At 41.7% G+C, this 22504-nt stretch overlaps 1 protein-coding gene across 1 annotated transcript in view; it reads right to left on the bottom strand.

Moving 5' to 3' along the window:
* UST (uronyl 2-sulfotransferase) overlaps positions 1 to 22504 on the bottom strand; it is a 303123-nt gene that overhangs the window by 186730 nt on the left and 93889 nt on the right. The window lies entirely within an intron of this gene.

Below are 22504 nucleotides of genomic sequence, written 5' to 3'. Positions count from 1 at the left end.
TGTCTGGCTCTTTTGACTCCAACTATAGCCCGCCAGGCTCCTCTTGTCCATAGAATTTTTCAGGCAAGAATACTGGAGCGGGTTGCCGTTTTCCTCCTCCAGGTGATCTTCCCAACCCAGGGATCGAACCTGTGTCTCTTGCACCTCCCGAATTGGCAAGCAGCTTTTTTCCCACTAGTTACTATTTGATATTTCCTATTCCTTTTCAACACTGGCTTGATATGTTCTCTGAAATATACAAAAATCCATTCCCAACTGTTTGAAGTACCTTTAGTAATGTGCAAATGAACTTAGAGAACCTTCAGGGGATGTAATTTATTCTTGACTCTAAGTCTTGCATTAGCAGATCTATTTTTGTCTGAATTGGTCCCTGCAGAATAAAACTGTTTAAATTCTAATTCCTCTTATAGAAACCATAACATGCATTCATGTCAATGTCAAAAAAAAAAGCCGCCTCTACATGGTGTCAATTTTGTTCAAACACCAGCAATTCTTTTCAGAGTCTTTCTTCCAGGGACCCTTTTAAAATCATTATCCTAAGCAATTGAAATCCTTTCTTTTTTTATTTAAACATGGGCATTTCACACAGGATTTTGGTTACCTACAGCACAATCACATGGCTTCATCTCCCCCCTAGAGTCTGGGCCTCTGATAAGATACAGTAATGAAAGAGTCGGGGTGGAAGGCAGTGCTGCAGCCCCAGCTCATTCCTTGCCAAAAAATTATGCTAATGCCACACTTTCCACCGTTAACCATGGGTTACATTTCCCTAAGAGGCAGCTGTCAGCACGCACCAGCCGTGCTTAACAATGAGGAGTTTGTGTGCTCGGTAATAGTCTCCAATAGCTCCATTTCTTATAATTAACACAGTCCCAAAGACCCTGTAATGGAGGAGCGTTGCTTGCACAACTTTATTTAAGCTCTAATAAAATTATTTTCCACTAAATTAAAACAAATGGCTTTATGAACTAAAAATACTTAAATACATTTACAAAAATATTAAATACCTTTAAAAAAATCCTGAATGTTCACCCCAACCAGTTAAGCAAAAAAAAAAAAAAAAAACCCTACAAATACCTTAAGCTTAAATGATAAAAATGAGCATTCCAGACCCTGAAAAAAAATACAAATTGTTATCAGTTATGATTTAGAAAGTGGCTTTCATTTCTAATTAATTTTAAAAGCAAATGAATGCTTTTCTCTGTGTATTTCAGGCTCAAAATCACTGCCTTGTTTTTTAATACATCAAGTCTACTGCCTTGTTTATCCCCCCATTAAATCTTAATATACATTATAGGATGTCAAAGGTACCTTTGTAGAAGGAAATTACTTTTGGAATCAAATGATCAGTGTAGTATTGTGATGATAACTACCTAAATATAAATATGAATTATTGCTGAATTAGCTCAGGGATTCATCATAATTGTATTATGCAGGCAGTAATAAAGTATAAAAGAGAGATGGAATCATTTAGGTTTCTGTTTCATTCCATTAGATTTTCCTCCCAAAGTAATGACTACAGTCAGCTGCTCCCACCTCTGTGACTATAACACACCCACTGGGAAAGCAGCCCAGCCCTGCACACTCCAAGGTTCTAATGAGAGTCAGATAATCTTCTTCCAGGACCTAGCCACCATGAGGATGGACACTTTCCATCATTCACTTACTGCATAAAGAGCCCCTAAAGAATGTAGTGGAAGATGAGCAGGACAAAGACAACTACCCTGGGAGAAACAGAATAAGGCCAAAACAATCTGTACCTTTCATATCATCATTGATGGTTCACATCAATGCTGACCTGGGGTCTGTGCTAAACACTCGAAAGACCTCATCCCACTTTGTTCCTATGACAACCTCTGAGGCAAGAACTACTGTCATCCCCATTTTACAGCAGAGAACGCAGATGGAGGAGGTGAAGTGACCTGCATCACCTCGAACAGCTCATCAGCAGGAGGTCCTGGGTCTGAGTCCAGCTGTCTGATTCTGAAGCTCTTTTGCTCACCACACCCTCCCTACCTGGCTCAGAGATTCCAGTCTGGGAGACACAGGTACTGTGAAATACTGGCCTGTTAGCTCTCAGGGGATCTCAGGCTGATCAGTCTTGGGCTTCTCAGGGATGGCGTGGACTGGAGATGACGGAGTTGCTCATGTTTCTGAGCAACATGCACCAGGACACTCACAGATTCATCCATCAAACATTTATCAAGTGCTTGCTTCATGCCAGGCACTATGCATAGTGGTGCAGGCCTGAGTAAAAAGATATGAACCCTGCCTGTCTTAGTTCAGGCCTGCTATAGTAAATTACTACAGACTGGATGGCTTAAACAACAAACATTTATCTCTGACAGTTCTGGAGGCTAGAAGTTTAAGATCAGGGTCCATCGTGGTCTAGGGTTCCTCCTGACTTGCAGATGGCTGTGTTTCCTGCTGTGGCCTCACGTGGTGGAGAGACAGGGTTCTGGTCTTTTCCTCTTCAAATTAGGGCACTACTCCCATCATGGGGGTCCCATCTTCATGACCTCATCTAAACCTGATTACCACATGAAATCCCCATCTCCAAATGCCATCAAATTAGGCACAGGGCTTCAATTCGTATACAATATGTATAGGAGTATATAAATGTATAGGGTTTCAATATGTATAGGAGGATATAAACAATCCATGGCACTGGCTCTCTGAAGTCTGCAATAAAAATGAATGACAGACATTAAACAAATGATTACAAAAGAAATCTTCAGTTGTTTGTGATGACTCTTGTAAGGAGTGAAGTACAGGGCAGAATGAGAAGGAATAACAGAGTTTCCTTAACTCAAGGAAGAGGAGTGCAGTCAAAGAGGGCGATGAGTCCAAGTTAAGGATATTCTATGACCTTGAAATAAAGATCAGAAAGATAAAGTCTCATTTAAGAAGCAAAAGGAACTTTGTGCAAAGATTCCAAGGGCTTTGGGGCACACCTGAAAAGACCTGCTTTTTCAGCAGCTCCCACCTCCATCAACCCTGAGAGATCAGCAGGACAGTGAGGGTCCCTTTCCACAGAGAAGACCTGAGCCCAAGGTCATGTGTGTAGAGGTGGCAGAGCTGGACTTGAACTTGGGTTCAAGCTTGAAGGAATTCCAGTCCATACTACCTTAGGGCTCCATGCAGTGGGACAGTGGACAGATGGAAGAGTTTTCTGCGACTGCTGTGTGTGCAAAAATAACACCGCTGTGAGCCTGGAGGAAGGTGGAACCCAGAATCGAGATGGAAGAACTCTGTGAAGATGAGGTAGGGAACCACCATGGGAAAGTCATCAGTGGGCCTTGGTGATGTCCTACAGATAACTTTTGCTGAGTGATGAACCACTACTTTGTTAGAGGTTGGTATCAACACATACATATTTTAAATGGATAAAAAAAATTCATTGCTAGTTCTGTCTTCTGCTTGATGGGCTCCTGGGCCATAGCCTGAGGCCACTGGTAAATGAGCATCTGTGTCCTCTATATTCTAAATGAAACAGTCATATGTTTGACAGAGAATTACTCGTCACTTGCCAATTCTTTTCATGCTGTAGGGAAAAGAGTATGAAAGAGCACTCGACAGGGTGTTTCAAATAAACTGCACCTCAATGATATGCACACAAATGAGAGAGTCGAAGAGTGCTCGTAAATGCTGATGCTGATTTAGAAAGCATGTGGATGAAATGGTTTTCATGGGGACGTCGGTCTTACACAGATGCTGTAGTGCAGACTGAACTATCCCATCTGGGATTATACTTTCATATCAACTTTCGAGTAACACAAGGAAGAGATCATAGTTTCCTGTTTATTAGGTCTTCAAATGTAAAAGAGGATTTTTAATAGAGCAGCAGGAACCACTGAAGTCATTCAGAGCAGTAATCCTCACAAAATTACCTAGCAATCAAACGCATGGGCCTGGCGGTCTCTATTTAAAAAGGGTGAGTTTCAATAAATTCAGCATCGCTCCCTTTTCTATCATCTCTCTAGTTCTATTTTGTATCAGATTTAATAGGATTTAGACAAGATTTTGTGGTTCATGGGACCATAATGTTGGAAGATAAAAAAGGATTCGCATACCTCTATATGTTACTCTGTAGGCCCAGATAAACACCCCTCCCCACAAAAACAAATAAGTGCCTAAAAATCAGATATTCTTTGCCAAAGATGAGCCAAAGTACAAAATACAGGAGAAAGAATGTGGGTTTTTGAAGCACATCAATCCAAGGTGGCAATCTACTTCCTGAATGTGACCTTGAACTAGGACTTGAAGTTTCTGGGTTTTACTTTCCCCACAGGAAAAGCAGAAAGAATAAACCTCATCTCATAGGACTAGGGGGATCAGAGTTACATGTATAAACTGCCTGGCATGCACACAACAAAGAGTAGCACCATGATTATATTTAAAACAGAGCCAATTTCAAGATGTGATGCATTAAACAAAACCGTTACGTATGCAGGTAATCACATACATAGACATCAGTCCAGCACTGAAATACACATCTCTCATTATGCACTGGGATGGCCTGTCGCTGTCTTCCTCCACAATTCCCAGGATTTATGATGGGAGGTTATACCTGGGCATGAACAAAATGTAATTTTTAAAACCCTGGCAGAATTTGGCTATTCGTATGCTTGTATTATTATTCTGAAAGATAGAGTGTTTTGGAGGTCATAAATACTCTCTAGCACATAGTAGATCGGTTTCTTTTCTAATAAAGTTAATCCTGTCTTTCAACAAAATGAGTTGGGGAAGAGTACTTTCTTATACCCAGAAAGAGGAGTCTTTCTTAAAAAGCCTGTTTGCCTTGAATTCATCATAAATCTGGAAATATGAATAGTCTTTCAAAATTACAGTGAGTCACTTGCTTTTCTGAACCACTGAAGGATTGAGTCTGAAGGTTGAGGCTGATGCAGAACTTGGGAGCAAAGACCAGCATGAGTTCTGCTGGATGAAAATTGGAGCTCATCTTTATAGCAAAATAAACACCTAGTTTCCTGGTTTTCATGCTCATGAATTCAAAATATACACAAGCCTTCTTAATATCAGTTTGCTTATTGGAGAACACTTCTTAATAAAAAAGTTTTCCCCAACAGCACAAAACATCAATCAAATGAATCCAAGCCCACCCAAAGTAACTTAATTGTCATGGTGCAAAGGGAGACTCAGCTGATCAAGACAGAACTTCTAGTCTAAGGGGTTGTCGGAAGTGGAATGGGGCCTCAGGGTAGCATCTTCCCAGAGGCAGGGCTGAAGCCCTGCTGGGCAAGATGCCTTTGCTGGGTGGAGGGAGATGCATGGTGACCTCTCAATCTCCTTCCAACTCTCAGATTCCCTGAAGATCACTTATGTGGATGCCTGCTCAGTCACAGTCGGGTCCAACTCTTTGTGACCCCATGGACTGTAGCCCGCCAGGCTCCTCTGTTCATGGGATTCTCTAGGCAAGAATACTTGAGTGGGTTGCCATGCCCTCCTCCAGGGTATCTTTTGGACCCAGGCATCAAATATGCATCTCTGATATCTCCAGCATTGGCTGGAGGATTCTTTACCACTGAACCCCCTCGTAAGCCCTTGAAGACCCCTCACACAATGAGCAAATGAAACTGCTCATGGTTCAAAAATCATTTTCTTTATCATGTAGATTTCAATCATTTGAGTAAGTGTGAATAATATTAAGAACAGATATATTGATGACATCAGGACGACATTTTAACATGGACACAACTCTTTCCAGAAAGCACAGAATTCGATACATGAAATGGTTTTTTTTTTTTTAAATGCATGTATAACTTCAACCCTGCCTGAAAGAAAGGTAGGAATGGGGAAAGCTGTTTAATGCAAAATGTGTTTTTCTTTTCAGAGTCACTTTATGCCAAGCGAATGACATAAGCATCATGGATTTTTCTCTGTTGTGAATGCTAGGCACACATGTCCTGATTCAAGCCCACTGAGATGGTAGGAACTGGGCTATAAAAGGATGAGATAGTTTAGTTTCAAGACAAAAGATTGAAATTAGAGTTCTGTATAGGAGAATTAAGAGTTTCTCTGGTAGCTCAGCTGGTAAAGAATCCACCTGCAATGTAGGAGACCCTGGTTCAATTCCTGAGTTGAGAAGGTCCCCTGGAGAAGGGATAGGCTATGAACTCCAGTATTCTTGGGCTTCCCTGGTGGCTCAGATGGTAAAGAATCCACCTGCAATGTAGAAGACCTGGGTTCAATCCCTCGTTGGAAGATCCCCTAGAGGAGGGCATGGCAACCCACTCCAGTATTCTTACCTGGAGAATCCCATGGACAGAGAAGCCTGGCGGGCTACAGTCCATGGGGTTGCAAAGAGTCAGACACGACCGAGTGACTAAGCACAGCACACAGGAGAACTGAAGGGTTCCTGTTGGGATTTTGGAGCTAAGGTTTTACAAGTGAAGCCCTAGTCCAGGCAACAATAAGAACCAGGCTGTGGTTGGTCTAGAGGCCTTGAACACTTCAGACTCAGTGAGCAAAGCCATTACAAACCTAAAAAACAATTAATGCTCTGTGGGGGCCATAAAAAGATAAATCATAAGAAGGTATGTGAATGCTTTACACATAACTGAGAATAATTGAAGAAATCACTCAGCAATGGAGAAAATATATTTCTTGACAGTGCAAAGAGGCACCAGAGCAAAAATAACTTTGTGAGGATTATAAGAATAATAAGGTAGGGTTATAAATAACAGGAAAAATTGAATATGTTAATGAAAGCCTGACGATAAAGGTTAGAAATAGAGAGTTAGATGATACTAGCTTAATAGAAATATAAAGCATTGGAAAATGGATTTTTAGGTAGCAGAGAATTGATCCTTTCCTGAGGTACAGAAAGGTAGGGAAAGGTATGAATATTTATTACGTGCCAATCAAGGATTGTGCATCAGGAAAATCATTACATATAGCTCTGTCCTTCCATCTGCAGGTAGATACTGTTTTCTCATCTTGTAGATGAGGAAACAAACCCTCAGAGAGGTCAAAAAACCTTCCGGAGAGGGGGCAGTTAAACAACGTGGGGCCAGCGTGGAGCTAGACCCATCCACTTCTACAGCCCTCTGAAGACTTCTCTTTCCACTCAGACCCAGCACACACTCCTGGCTCTTCTGCCTGCATGGAGGTGGTGGCAGTAGTTTAGTCGCTAAATCCCGCCCTGCTCTTTGTGGCCCCGTGGACTGCAGCACCAGTCTTCCTGGTCCATCACCAACTCCCAGAGCTTGCTCCACCTCACATCCATGGAGTGGGTGGTGCCATCCAACCAGCTCATCCTTTGTCCTCCTACTCCCACCCCAATAGTGGAAATTGTTTTATCACCACTTATTATCCATCCAAATTTTAGCCACTCAAGCCCCACGTAACTTTTTTCATTGTCTATTTTTTTAAAATAGACTTCAGCTACACTCATTTGTCTCTTCTCTGAATTTTCATTACTGGGGTGGGGGTAGGGATACACACACACACACACACACACACACACACACACACACACACACACACACACACACACACACACACACACACACACACACACACACACACACACACACACCTTCTCCCTCCAGCAAGGAGAGAAGGGTCTTTACAAGGACTGGTGAGTAATCAAATTTGACTGCTGCATGTTTCACTTCACTTTGGCATGGAATCAGCTGGTCCCAAAACCAAGTGTTTTTTCTTTTTACATTTCCATACTAAAAATAAATAAAAAGTAAGTGACTTTCCCTAAAAAGCCAAGGAATTTTAAAACATAACCAACATTTCCCTGCTGTACCTCTAATCAGAGAATTAAACACCACACTGAAAATTCAATGCTTGATTCATATTGACGGGGAATCATTCCAAAGCTTTAAATACCATGACCCCATGCCCTTAAGGGCACTTAAAAGGCAATTTCACAAGTGGGTCCCTTTTGTTCCACTCCAGGGATCAATCACTTGGGTTAGAAAAATCACCTAAGTACCAGCAGAGAGCCCTGTATTTGCAGCCAAATTCCTTTAACAGCAATCATCCTTGTATGAGTCACACCACACAGAATCATTGAAGTACTTTATATGTGTACCACCTATACTTTATCAAGACATCCAAATGATGTTTGCAGTGGACGTCACATTAATTTTTAAAGGTTTGAAAGCCAATATAATATTCACAGTCATGACAACTTCTAGGCCTAAATACTGCAGAATGCAAAGTAGCATTTTTGATTTAGCTTACCTAGATTTCAAATCTTTTATGAATAAAACTACATACATAACACAAACCAAATTTATAAGTTTTTATTAACACTTAATGACGAAATACCATCAGCCTTTTGGAACCTCTTGGCTTTGCATGGAGAAGCACTGTGTGCTGAAGGAAAAGCAGGAGGAACTTGAGGGAAGACTCCTGATCTATTTCACTGTCCAGTAAACTGGGCTCTAGGGTATCCTGTTTTCTCAAGTGACAGTTCTTTCCTTCAATATGACTACTGATCATAACATTTTTAGAAACAGATAAGGATAAGGCCTAATTCTTACATCAATACATAACACTCCCGTCCAATTCTTATAGTGTTTTTATGGTCTTAGAAATCAGAGAGTGAGTCTGTTTTACACAAGGATCCTTCCATAATTCTGCCACAAGTAAATAAACACTGCTCTTTGCAATCAAAATACACTCAGATTTTCCTGTCTTTATCTAGGTTCAGGATTCTTGTCTGCTGAGCATCCTTGTCCACTGACAGAAGAAACTAGCTGTGGTTTCTCAACCACTCGCCAGCCAGGCCTGGATCAGACAGAAAAAACAAACAAAAGTGGAGAAGGTTTGTGATGCTTCTTCCTCTTAAAACATCTGGGAGATTTTACAAGAGGTAAGGGCATCTTCAGAGAAGGCAATGGCAACCCACTCCAGTACTCTTGCCTGGAAAATCCCATGGGCGGAGGAGCCTCATGGCCTGCAGTTCATGGGGTTGCTATGAGTCGGATAAGACTGAGCGACTTCACTTTCCCTTTTCACTTTCATGCATTGGAGGAGGAAATGGCAACCCACTCCAGTATTCTTGCCTGGAGAATTCCAAGGACGGGGGAGCCTGGTGGGCTGCCGTCTATGGGGTCGCACAGAGTCAGACACGACTGAAGCAACTTAGCAGCAGCAGCAGCAGCAGCAAGGGCCTCTTCAAGTACACCTGGAATCTGGATCCTGGCTTCACTGTTAACAGCGTGTAAAATATCAGTCGGGTTCTTCAGTAGCTCAAACGGTAAAGAATATGCCTGCAATGCAGGAGACCCAGGTTCAATCCCTAGGTCAGGAAGATCCCCTGGAGAAGGGAATGGCAACCCACTCTAGTACTCTTGCCTGGAGAATCCCATGGATGGAGGAGCCTGGCAGGTGACAGTCCATGGGGTTTGCAAAGAATTGGACACGACTGAGCAACTTTCATTTCATTTCATTTTCATAATATCAGTCAGGTTGCTTGACTTCACTGAGTCTCACTTGCCTCAGGTAAAACTGGGGTTAAGGTGAATATATATGAGCATCTAAAGTCATGATGTGAATATTCTGTGCTATAAGCTTTGGACTTCAGCACCTGCCCACAGCCCTCTAATTATGCTTATCAAGCTGTGATAATGGAGTGACCGACTGCAAGTTGAGAGGAAGGACTAGAGGTCTATGTTGGCAGACCTTAAAGTGGAAGTAATACTTGAGCTGTGCCTGAAACTGTGGACATGATTCAACTCAGGTGTGATGAAAGCAAGGGTATGTACCCCAGGGGAACAGCAGAAGGGATCATAAGGATGGGCAGGTCAGCTTGGCTCGTGTGTGTGCTGAGGGGACAATGAGAACACGGAGGGAGATAAAACTGTAAAAGAAAGATGAACATGATAATTCTTGCAGCTCTTCTTTGATCATTTTTACAATTTGTCATGGACATTGTAGGTGAAAATTTACACTTGAAGCCAAGTTCTGTTCACTGAATGTGTTCGCCACTTTCAAGATGCTCTTAACTGAGCTCCTCATAAAAATGATCCAGGATCTTTAAAAGACCTTTGTCAGTCGCTCAGTCATGTCTGACTCTTTGCGACCCCATGAATTGTAGATACCAGGCTCCTCTGTCCATGGAATCCTCCAGACAAGAATACTGGAGTGGGTTGCCATTCCCTTCCCAACCCAGGGACTAAACCCGGGTCTCCTGCAGTGCAGGCAGATTCTTCACCATCTGAGCCACCAGGGAAGACCCCAAAATGATCCAAGAACCCCCTAAACTTAACACGACATACCACTGCACCTCCATCCCCACCTTCAAATATAAAAAAGCTTATATATACACATACTTATGTATGCAGCACAAAGTTCTCATTGCCAGTGTTTCTCTAATAATCCAATTGTAAAAAAATTATTCATTATAAAATGTTATCTCTGGAGGTCAAGAAAGGAGGAAAAAGAGAAAGTCAGGGATCTGACCGCAATAACACAGTTTAGATCCCAGTCCTCAGTCAGTCTGGCATGAAGACCAACCTGACATGTAACTTAGCGCAAGTTTACACACGTCATTCCTTCAATCAGCTCCGGGGCAGCACTCCTGACCAAGTCAAGCAGCTTGTGCATAAACACTTGATTTACGCAGTATACTGGACCAGATCATCTCTGACATTATACAAGAGATTAACCAGGGAAGCCCACACCCCGACTCTCATCCCATCTCTTAAGGAGGTAGCTATCTGTGCCTTAGTCTCTGGTGTTTATATGATTAAAGGAAAAAAACAACTGTGAAGGACCTTTCTATAGATGGCACCCCTGCATGTACATCTCAGCTGTTATCTGCTTCCTATGAATAGCACTTAGTTTATACATAACTTGATTGCACAATGTTATGCTAAGGGGTCTGATTTTGGTTTTGTTTATTTTCTTAGCATGAATCACTTCTGTGAATGTTTACCATACTACCTTAAAGGATATTAATCAAACAATATTCGGGGGTATATTTTTTCCCTAAATACAAAGGAATTTTGGAGTTTTCTCCCTAAATACAAAAGAAGAAGTGTCTCATCTGTCAATTGATTTTTGTCAAGTCCAAGTGCTGCCCTGGCTGCTGCCAGTTCAAGCTCGCACAATTCACACCACACAACTTGGATTGCCCAACATCTGCTGTGTGCCTATGGATACTCCCCAGGAGCACACACCCCGCTCAGCTTTCCAGCGAATCTCACTGTCCCGACAACTCATCTTTTCTCCTGTAGTAATAGGCTCCCTAGTGAGCAAAACTGAGGTGGGAAAAAAAAATACCGATTCCTACCTACGTGCATGTGCACTAAAAGAGGAAACTGTCCTCTGCCAAAACTGTTTCCAGAAACACGTTCCTACCTGCCTCAGATTCCTCTTCCCTCTGGATGGAACTGCCAATTTCCCTTAGTTACCTGGCTCTCAGACTCCAGACAGAGTCCCTGCATGTGAGCAGAGACACTCTCAGAAGGTGACACGTTCCTTCTCTCCTGCCTGTCCCCAGAGGCTTTCCCCAGGGAGCCTTCACAAGCAGTGGTACCTTTCTGGTTAGGATGGTGTTTTGCTGCTTTCTGGGCATGAATTTTTGAGTCTGGGACCCCAAGAGAATTGTTGGAGCAGTGAGAGAAGATGGGAATCAACTTCATGGTGTAGGCTGTAAGGGACAGACTCCTCTCAGCACAATGGAAAAAACTGGAAGTTCATCACTGAATAACTGATGTCAACCACAACATCAAATGTTTCAACAGCAGAGGCCGCTGAAATATTTTTCTACTTTTAAAGTTTACGCTCTCCACCCGAGTGTTGCCCATTACACTGTGATCTATACCACCCATAATATTAACCTCATTAATCAGGAGATAGAACCTTTCTATCCCACCCTCACTCCTTGTCCTTCCTAATATTGCTATTCTATGCGGTATCTGCCTAAAACTGTATTACACTGACTACTCCCCAAGCATTTGTTGTTGTTCAGTTGCTAAGTTGTGTCTGACTCTTTTCGACCCCATGAACTGCAGCACACCAGGCTTCCCTGTCATTCACTATCTCCTGGAGCTTGCTCAAACTCATGTCCATTGATTCGGTGATGCCATCCAACCATCCCATCCTCTGTTGCCCCCTTCTCCTCCTGCCCTCAATCTTTCACAGCATCAGGGTCTTTTCCAATGAGTTGGTTCTTCACATCAGGTGGACAAAGGATTGGAGCTTCAGCTTCAGCATGCCCTTCCAATGAATTTTCAGGGTTGAATCCCATGAACAGTAGGAAAAGGCTCTTCAAGCATGGTGATATACAAAGATTGGGTCGTCAGTGAATAATCTTTTCCTGAAATGAAATCCCGGGACAAAACCAGTCTCCTTACTAACATGTTAGATGATATAGCATGGTGCTGAGAGTGTGACTATGAAGAAAAGCACATTTAGACAAATTTTAATTCTCAGTTCTGCAAGAGGAGATGAGAAAGCGTGGGCAAGAGCTTTTGAAGGAAATAGAATGGTCTCAAAATAGACTGGGTGTGTTCCTCCCCAGTCACACATTTACAATCACTTGGAGCTGGGACCAGGCTCCAGACCCAAAGGTGGTAGAGGGACTGTGCTTAGAATGCTCACTGCAATGTTTCCAAGTCCTAGTTCTGTAATTTAGTCAAAGCTATCTGGTCTCAAGGACCACAGGATCCTGAGGTTCACTTTTGTCTAAGAATTTTTTTATTCTTTTTTGGTCAGTTACCTGCCAGGACTTATCAGATTCAATCATGTATGATATTGTTAGGGAATAAAGAAAGGAGTTTGTTATTTGATATGAAAGTTGCACACCAAGGTTTCAGAAATGCAGGGGATGATGAGGTGGCCCTGGGCGTAGGAAGGATTAGTGGTATACAGCAGTCCCCTCACTAAAGGACAAAAGCCTTTGAGAAGACAGGCATCCTCATTCATGAAATAGAGCCTTACTAAAATCTTTGGGCAGGTACCATCTCAGGTGATGTGTTTCCGACCTGACCATTCAAAGGTGAGGAGCGGAGAAGAGGTTGCAGGCAGCCATAACCAGGTGTGAGAGGTGGAAGAATGGAGGAATACAGAGGAGAAATAACCAACTCAGGTTTGGAGGGCTCAGTGAAAGCTTTCTGGGAAAATGCTATCTGTAATCCAATGAGAAAGGTAAATAAAAGGTAAGATATCAAGACTGGTTGGTGAGAGAGAAGCAAGGGCCCACAGCAGTGAAAGTACCAAGTCCTAACCACTGCAGAAAATTCCCATGGTCAATATATGGTTTGCTGATCCAAACCATCAATATAGTCAATAGAAATTAGAGGAATGTTGTAACTAGGTTTTCTTAAGGTGAAGAGACAGCTGGGAATAGAATCATCAGAATTGGTCATGTGCAGATTTTCTTAAATCTTTGAAAACTTCATGGAGACATGGGATGAGGAAGTATGAGGAAGGGCATGAGTGAACATGGAGGAGCCCTCCGACAGAGAGAACAGAGTTCTGTGGGCAACCCCCACCTTACACGCCCTGGAAGCAATTTCTTATGCTTCCAAAGTCCTTGAATATGATATTTCTTCATACAAATGGATGAAGAAAAAAATGGATTTGGTTTACATAGGGACACACAGTAATGTCTATTGCAGTAGACTCCCCGGGTTGAAAATCAATAAATTTGAGTCTAGGAGCCCCAGTGGAACATAAACACGGTGACTCTTTTCCTGTGCTGCAATAGCTCAAACATACATTCAGATCCAGGACGAGCACCACAGGCCTTGAGAGCAGGAGGGTAAACAAGAGATTAGCATTTAACCAAACATAACATGTGTTTTTAGTAGATTCAGTGTAATTTATCTATGTACGCGGACTGTCACTTTTTCCCAAAGGAAAAATCAGTGGTCTTTGTCCCCATTTGTTTCTAAACATTTTGAACACAATGGCCCTTCCTCTGCTCTGCCTTAGGTCTTTTCTTAATTATAGCCCTGGCATTTAGCACAGTTTCAAAACATGAATACAGGTAAAAACATCCTTTCTGGAGAGAGATGAAAGAATCTACTAGTTGGTGTGCTTGATTTTTTTTTGCTGCTATTTAAAGCGGCACCAGCCATCGACCTAGGATTCCTTGCATCTTGTAGCAACAAGAGTTAAAAAGTCATCATTTGAAATGTTTCCCAGCCCCACACAGCTTGTGCCTCACTCTTGTGACCTTGTCAGAGTCAGCTCCAGGGTCAACAGCACAGGGAATGGAATGCTCGCGAACATCAACCCCTCTGTCTCTTCCCTGATGGGCCCCAAGCGAACAGCCAGCGAGTTGGAGGGCTCCTCCATGTTCACTCAGGCCCTTCCTCATACTTTCTCATCCCATGTCTCCATGAAGTTTTCAAAGACTTAAGAAAATCTGCACATGACCAATTCTGATGATTCTATTCCCAGTTGTCTCTTCACCTTAAGAAAACCTACTTACAACATTCCTCTAATTTCTATTGACTATATTGATGGTTTGGATCAGCAAACCATATATTGACCATGGGAATTTTCTGCAGTGGTTAGGACTTAGTACTTCCACTGCTGTGGGCCCGGGTTCGATCCCTGGTCGGGGAACTAAGATCAGGAGCATGACGTGGCCACAGGAAAAAAAAACAAAACAAAAAAACAAGCAAACAAAAAACTCCACCATATATTGACCATGAAAGACCTCCACAGACCTTCTCAGTAGAAACACTTAACCACGGCCTTCTTAGGATGGATAAATTTTCATCCAACTGTATGAGTATTACATAGCTAGATATGCATAGAGAGTTGCATGAAAGGGTATTTAAAATGTTGGTGTTCATGTTCTAGTAAATAAAGCAATTCCTGTGAATGACTGGACTTAAGGAGGTTTTGGCCTATTTTCGTCTCAAACTTCTGTGATGTTTGAATTGTTTATGTAGTTTACTGTCAGTAAAACCTATAAATATGTACATACAAAAACTATATGGTTTTGCACATATATTATATATTTATAAAACCATAAATATGTACATAAGTATACCCATGTTTATATATTTATTTATATGTATAATAACACATTTATTTACTGTTGTTGTTCAGTTGCTAAGTCATGTCTGACTCTTTGTGACCTCATGAACTGCAGCACACCAGGTTTCCCTGTCCTTCACTATCTCCTGGAGTTCGCTCACTTTGGCTGTTCTGTAATCCTTATGTTCACCTGGAGACCACGCTTCCAGATGCCCACTGAGACTTTTCAGAGAGTTCCAACTATTCCCGCAACTTTGGGAGTTGGTTTTTTAATCCTTTTGGGAAGCATTTTATGTTGCCCTTCAAAATCACAATTAGACCATTCTCGTCAGGTGTTTATTTTTTTAAATAGTGAAGTGTGGGTTTTTTTCTCGGACTGCTTGTCCTAAACCAGAAGCTCGGAGGGAGTGTGCCTTTTTGGTTTGTTTTTCTTAAGCTGGAATGCACAAGTTTGTCTTGAACTCTTTTTTTGATTCTCCTTCTTCACTGTTGGTAAGGGTGGTCATGACCTAGGTGTGAAAACAAATTCCTCAACCCTGGGGACAGAGAGGCCGTTAAGAGCAGAGACTCTGTCTAGTTCAGGCTGCTGGGGTCTGAGGGCTGGTTCCACCGTGGATGGGCGGTGAAGCCCAAGGCCAGCTGCCCAACTTCCTTGTGCCTCTTTTGCCTTACTTGTACAGTTCAGTTCAGTTCAGTCGCTCAGTCGTGTCCGACTCTTTACGACCCCATGAACCGCAGCACGCCAGGCCTCCCTGTACATCACCAACTCCCAGAAGTCCACCCAAACTCATGTCCATTGAGTCGGTGATGCCATCCAACCATCTCATCCTCTGTCGTCCCCTTCTCCTCCTGCTCTCAATCTTTCCCAGCATCAGGGTCTTTTCAAATGAGTCAGCTCTTCACATCAGGTGGCCAAAGGATTGGAGTTTCAGCTTCAGCATCAGTCCTTCCAAAGAATATTCAGGACTGATCTCCTTTAGGATGAACTGGTTGGATCTCCTTGCAGTCCAAGGGACTCTCAAGAGTTTTCTCCAATACCACAGTTCAAAAGCATCAATTCTTCGGCGCTCAGCTTTCTTTATAGTCCACTCTCACATCCATACACGACCACTGGAAAAACCATAGCCTTGACTAGATGGAGCTTTGTTGACAAAGTAATGTCTCTGCTTTTCAATATGCTGTCCAGGTTGGTCATAACTTTCCTTCCAAGGAGTAAGTGTCTTTTCATTTCATGGCTGCAATCACCATCTGCAGTGATTTTGGAGCCCAGAAAAATAAAGTCTGACACTGCTTCCACTGTTTCCCCATCTATTTGCCATGAAGTGATGGGACCGGATGCCATGATCTTAGGTTTCTGAATGCTGAGCTTTAAGCCAACTTTTTCACTCTCCTCTTTCACCTTCATCAAGAGGCTCTTTAGTTTTTCTTCACTTTCTGCCATAAGGGTGGTGTCATCTGCATATCTGAGGTTATTGATATTTCTCCTGGCAATCTTGATTTCAGCCTGTGCTTCCTCCAATGGGAACAATAATAGTACTCACATTATAGGATTTACCAAAGCGTAGTCAGACATGGCCTAGCGACTAAACAACAACAATTTTGAAAAAGTTAAAATACCATTCTCAAGTAAATATAAAGTGGGCATGAATCAAATTTTTATTTCACTCATTACCAAGGGAACCAGCAGGATAAGAGCACAGATGTAAAAGAGAATAGGTAGGGTCAGTCAGTCAGCTCAGTCGCTCAGTCGTGTCTGACTCTTTGTGACCCCATGAATCGCAGCACGCCAGGCCTCCCTGTCCATCACTAACTCCCAGAGTTTACTCAAACTCATGTCCATCGAGTCGGTGATGCCATCCAGCCATCTCATCCTCTGTTGTCCCCTTCTCCTCCTGCCCCCAATCCCTCCCAGCATCAGGGTTTTTCCAATGAGTCAACTCTTCGCATGAGGTGGCCAAAGTATTGGAGTTTCAGCGTCAGCATCAGTCCTTCCAATGAACACCCAGGACTGATCTCCTTTAGGATGGACTGGTTGGATCTCCTTGCAGTCCAAGGGATGCTCAAGAGTCTTCTCCAACACCACAGTTCAAAAGCATCAATTTTTCAGCGCTCAGCTTTCTTCACTGTCCAACTCTCACATCCACACATGACCACTGAGAAAACCACAGCGATACTGGTAGGGGCAGTACACATATATTTTAGATTTTTTTTTAACAGGTGGCTATGAAGAATTAAATCAGTAAATATACATATATATATATTTTTTAACATAGATATATAGTGTATATGTGTGTATATACTATATAATCTATCCTGAGTAGAACTGTACCTAGCACATAATAAGCTCTATATATCTGTCACCATTATTATTATTTTTTAACTAAAATAAAATTGCTCTTTCAATATGTATCCATCGAAAGAGACTTTTTTTTTTTTTGGCTTTCAATGTAAAATGTCTAGAATGTGCCAAAAGGAGTTTCTAAATGTCTACTAACATTGTCTCTCTTTTTAAACTAGCACAGATAAATACACTGCTTTTCATTTTGTTGAAATGATTAATTGCTATACTTGAGGAAGGAGTTTATGCAGTTTATGGAGGAGATGAACTTTGAAACACACTTTTTTTTTTCAAGTCCAGCTATGTGGCCCTTCGTTCTCCAAAGTTTTCTGAAAAATGGAAGGACTAGAATAATGTTTCCCGAAAGTCTGGAAATGAACCTTTGTGCTTGATTTAAATTTAGAAAAAACATTTAGGGCATTCAAAATCCTTAGCGATCAAGGATAGACAGAATAAATACCACATGGTCAAGGCTGGACAAGGCTCTCCTGTCTTCCTTGACTGTCTACACTCTCCAAAGCTAAGGGTGAAAGCCTGAACACCTGCCAGGTATCTTCTAACAAGTAAAGTATTTTGTTTTCACTGCTCTTTATATGTGTGACTTACATTTTTAATTAAAAATACTCTACCTCAGAGTATGGACAATTTAGTTGTTTTCTGTGTTTGGTCTTGGTCAGTCATTGCAAACTCACTGGCAAAAAGTTTGGCTTCCCACATGCGGGTTACAGGCGTCTCTCTGCCAATCTCTCTATTTCTTTAATCCATGACAAATTTCAGTGCAGAAGCTCTGTCCAGTAGCAGGTCATAGAAAAGACTCAATTCATCTACCCTGAATGAACGCACTCAGAAATATTTATCCATAAAGCACTTCATGCTTTCCTATCAATCAATGTATCAGTGGACATTAACTGCAGATAATTTATCCAGAACAGGGTCTCTGTGTTGGGGCAATGTTGGAGCCTTTGAAACTATTCATTAGAACAGTAAAAAAAAAAAAAAAAAAAATTAATCTCCTCTTTGGGTCAAAACAGCTATATTCTTCACACAATCTCTATTATTCACTTTTTAAAAAGAATTTAATTGACCTTCTGTGGTAGGCAGACACTAAGATGGCCTCCCATGAGCCTCACCTCTCAATATTCATGTCCTTGTGTGATCCTCTTTCCTTGTATGTGGGCAGGATCCGTGACTTGCTTTTTACCAACAGAATGTTGCCAAGGGGACAGAATGTCATTTTCATAATTATATTGCATAAAATGCAAACTTCCATCTTCCTAGGAGTTGCTCCCTTGCTAGCTTTGATGAAGCCAGTGGCCATGTTGGCGAAGCCCACGTAGCAAGGAATTATGGGTGGCTAGCAGTCAAAAACTAGCAAGAAGCCCTCAGTCCATCAACCCATATGGACCTGAATCCCGTCAGAGACCAAGTGAGCCTGGAAGCAAAGCCCCAGCCCATACCTTGATTGCAGCCTCGAAGCAGCAGATGCAGGTAAGCCATGAGCAGACGCCTGATCCACAGAATCCTGTTTTAAGCTATTTTAAGTTTGTTCTCATATTATTATGCAACTGTAGTCCTAAAAGACTGCAGATCAGAAGTCAACACTCATGCTTTCAGTGACGTCCAAGGGACTTCCCATGTCACACGTGCCTAGGGCAGAAGCACAGACTTATAGGCCACCTCACTCAGGACAACAGACGTCTGGCTGGTTACTCACTTTCTCAGTAGGGATCACCAGTCTCTACCTCCCTTTGAAAACGGTGCCACCCTGAAGAGAACTGTCCAAAGCCCTTTCAATTTAAGCCTATCTGCCAACCACATGGCATCAGGTTAGAATTACAGATTTTCCTTGGTAGAAAGGACCTTGACAACCATTTTTGTGATCCTCAAAATTAGTTTCACATGCATCAGATCTGTGCCAGACACTGAGTTAAACTTGGATGCAGAAATAAATGGCACCTATTTTCTGACCTTGAAAGGCCTGCAGTTAAGGAGGAAAGAGGGCATTTTTAAAGGCAGTGAAAAATGTAAAAAGATCAACAGCACCAAATGTTGGAGAAGAAATGGAGAACTAGAACTCTTAGACATTGCTGATGGGAGTGTAAAATAAAACAGTACAGCCACTATGGAAAACTGGTAATTCCTCATCAAGTTAACCATGCTTCCACTTTATGACTCAGCAATTCCACACTTAGGTGTTAACCCAAGAGGCGTGAAAACATATGTTTTCATTTACGAGAGTGTTTACAGTAGCTTTTATTCACAATAGCCAAAACCTGGAAAGATTCAATGCCGACAATAGGAGAATGGATCAACAGATTGTGGTATATTCATAATATGGACTACTATTCAGCAATTAAAAGGAGGGAATCATTGATATGGTGGATATAATTACCTGTTACAACATGGATGACTCTCAAAAATATTATATTGGGTGAAAACAGTGACAGGCCAAAAAAAATACACACTCACTCTCTTAATTTCTGTGACATTCAAGCAGCCTTAATCCTGAGTGGCAGAAACTGACAGAGAAGGGGAATGAAAGAATTTTCCTGGCAGTGAAAATGTCTTGTATTTCGATGGGTAGACAGTTACACAGATGTGTACACTTATCAAAATCACCACACTGTACACTTCAGTTATGTGTACTTCACTGTCTGTAAATTTTGCCTCAATTAAAAATAAAAGAATAGATTGAAAGCACAGGCTTTAGGAATTGGTTAGATCTGGATTCCTACTGCATCTCTGAAATGCACTGGCTGTGCCTGGGGGGTACGTGATTCAAGCCCTCTGAGATTCAGTTTCCTCACCTGTAATATAGGATATGGGCTTTCCTGGTGGCTCAGTGGTAAAGAATCCACCTGCCAACGCAGGAGACCTAGGTTCAATCCCTGGGTTGGGAAGATCCCTTGGAGAAGGAAATGGTAACCCACTCTAGTATTCTTGGGAAATCCCATGGACAGAGAAGCCTGGCAGGCTGTAGTCTGTGGGATCGCAGAGTTGGACATGACTTAGTGATTACACAACAACAAGTATAGAATAATGATGCCTAAGGTTTGTCATCGCCCAGGATTGCTCTGAAGATTAAAAAGAGACATTTGTGGAGTATTTAGCTTAATGCCTGGCATTGCACACAATGTGAGTGCTAAGTCCCTTCAGTCATATCCAACTCTTTGTGACCCCATGGACTGTAGCCCACCAGACTCCTTTGTCCATGAAACTTACCAGGCAAGAATATTGGAGTGGGTTGCCATGCCCTCTCCCAGGGGACCCTCCATACTTACGTCTCCTATGTCTCTTGCATTGGCAGGAGGGTTCTTTACCACTAGAACCACATGCGAAGCCCATCGTGCACAATAAACAGAAATTACCATGATCATTCTTTTTCTTAAAGAAAAAAACAAAAACTACATGAAATTATACACGAAGTCCTACGTCACACATGGAAGAGGAAGTAATTCTGCCTCAGCAACAAAATGGGTCAGAGAAAGCTATATAAATGAGATGATAATATGAACTAGCCTTTGATATAGGATTTTACCAGGTGGATAAAAGGATGGAGATAATCCATTTCTAATACGTTTTCTAACCAAGATTGCTCTGACCTCTGTAAGTGAAGCAGCTTTTTCATGGGGCTCAAGATCCAAGAAAATGGATTAAGCAAGAAATACTTGGTTCAGCAAGTATTCACTAATTATGTGCTATATAGAGCACATCATGCTAGGTACTATAAATGGGAGAAATAATAAAACAGAAATAAACCATAAATACCTGGATTATACTGGAAGTATGATTAACTTCAGTTAAAAGGAAAACTCAGACACATTACCAATGTATTTGACCCTGTCAAGTCTGTGTTGCTTTGAATCATGACTGTCATGAATATGACATGAAATATTCATGAAAATCATGAATAAGGTTTGAGGCAGATGAGCTGGGGTTGGAATCTGGAATTGGACATCTACCTACTCTGCGGCCCTTTGGCAAATGATCTCACCTCTTAGAGTCTCAGTTTTTTGTTTTCTGTTTTTTTTTTTTTTTAACTTGCACAAATACCCAAGAAGTTATCTTGGAGAGTAAATGAGAGAGCCTGAGTGAAAACGTCTAGGACAATGGAGTATTTAGTATAGCTGAGGTTTGAAAGACATTGTCTGACTCCCCATGAGAAAGGCTACCAAGAAATCCAAAGACTTGGACTAGAATTTATCCACAGGAAAAGGGAGTCTCTTTTTTTTTTTTTTTAGAAGGGAGTCTCTTAACCTCAAATGGTGATAGTATTAATTGGACCACTGTCATTAAAAAATTACTAAAAGAATTCCTACTAAAAGAAAAACCTGGTTTTAGCTCTGCATTTTTAATCACAAAACAATTCCACAGTAATGGCCTATAGCTTATGAGCTAGCCAAAAATCTCCTAGTGGAAAATAAGTGATCTTGGCCTGGATGGGGTGCTCTGCTGGCTGACTTAACAGTAAATGCAGTGCCTAAGGAGGGAATGTTTCTTTTGCGGGCACCTGTCACACTCAACAATCTGCTCCCTGTTTCTCCTAGGATCAGTCAAAACGTTTTCAAAATATTTGATCTAAATAAGACACTTGAGAGAGACATTCTTTCCTGAAATTTTAATCTGGGAAATTATGTTTATCTACAGAATCTTCAGGTGCCTAAACCACATTCAAATTTAGGGTTTCAACATTTCATTTCTGGCGATAATTACATAGATGTGTTCTTTATTTTATTGAATATCTCTTTCCTGTGTTTTATTTAGCTTCCAGAACCACACTGGGTATGTCATCACCACCAGTGAGTGGTTTGTAAACCCTCTAAGTGCTACTCAGCAGTATCGCCAACAGACCAGGCCTGTTATAAGAAACCTCTTAAAATACACAGAATAGGGCCCCGCTGTATTTGCTGCCTCGGAGGGTATGAATTAAGGCTAAGTGCAAGCATATGCCTACTAAGGAAATGGTCTTACACTTTTTAAACATATCAGATAATCCAGCAAAATAAAGTACCTGGTTTAAATAATATTCTCACTTTGTTAGGATAACCACAGAAGAAGGGATGGATGTGCATATGCGAAGCAAATCCCCATAACTTTTTTCAGGCCACTTAGACCTTTGGGGGAACGAGACACCTCTTACTCCCCTCCTGAAAGGCTGCACAACACTCTCCTTAACAAATT

This window comes from Cervus canadensis, chromosome 33 (assembly GCF_019320065.1).
Source record: "Cervus canadensis isolate Bull #8, Minnesota chromosome 33, ASM1932006v1, whole genome shotgun sequence".
Lineage (NCBI taxonomy): Eukaryota > Metazoa > Chordata > Mammalia > Artiodactyla > Cervidae > Cervus > Cervus canadensis.
Note: the sequence above shows the minus strand (reverse complement) of the source record. Positions and strands in the feature narration are given on the sequence as shown.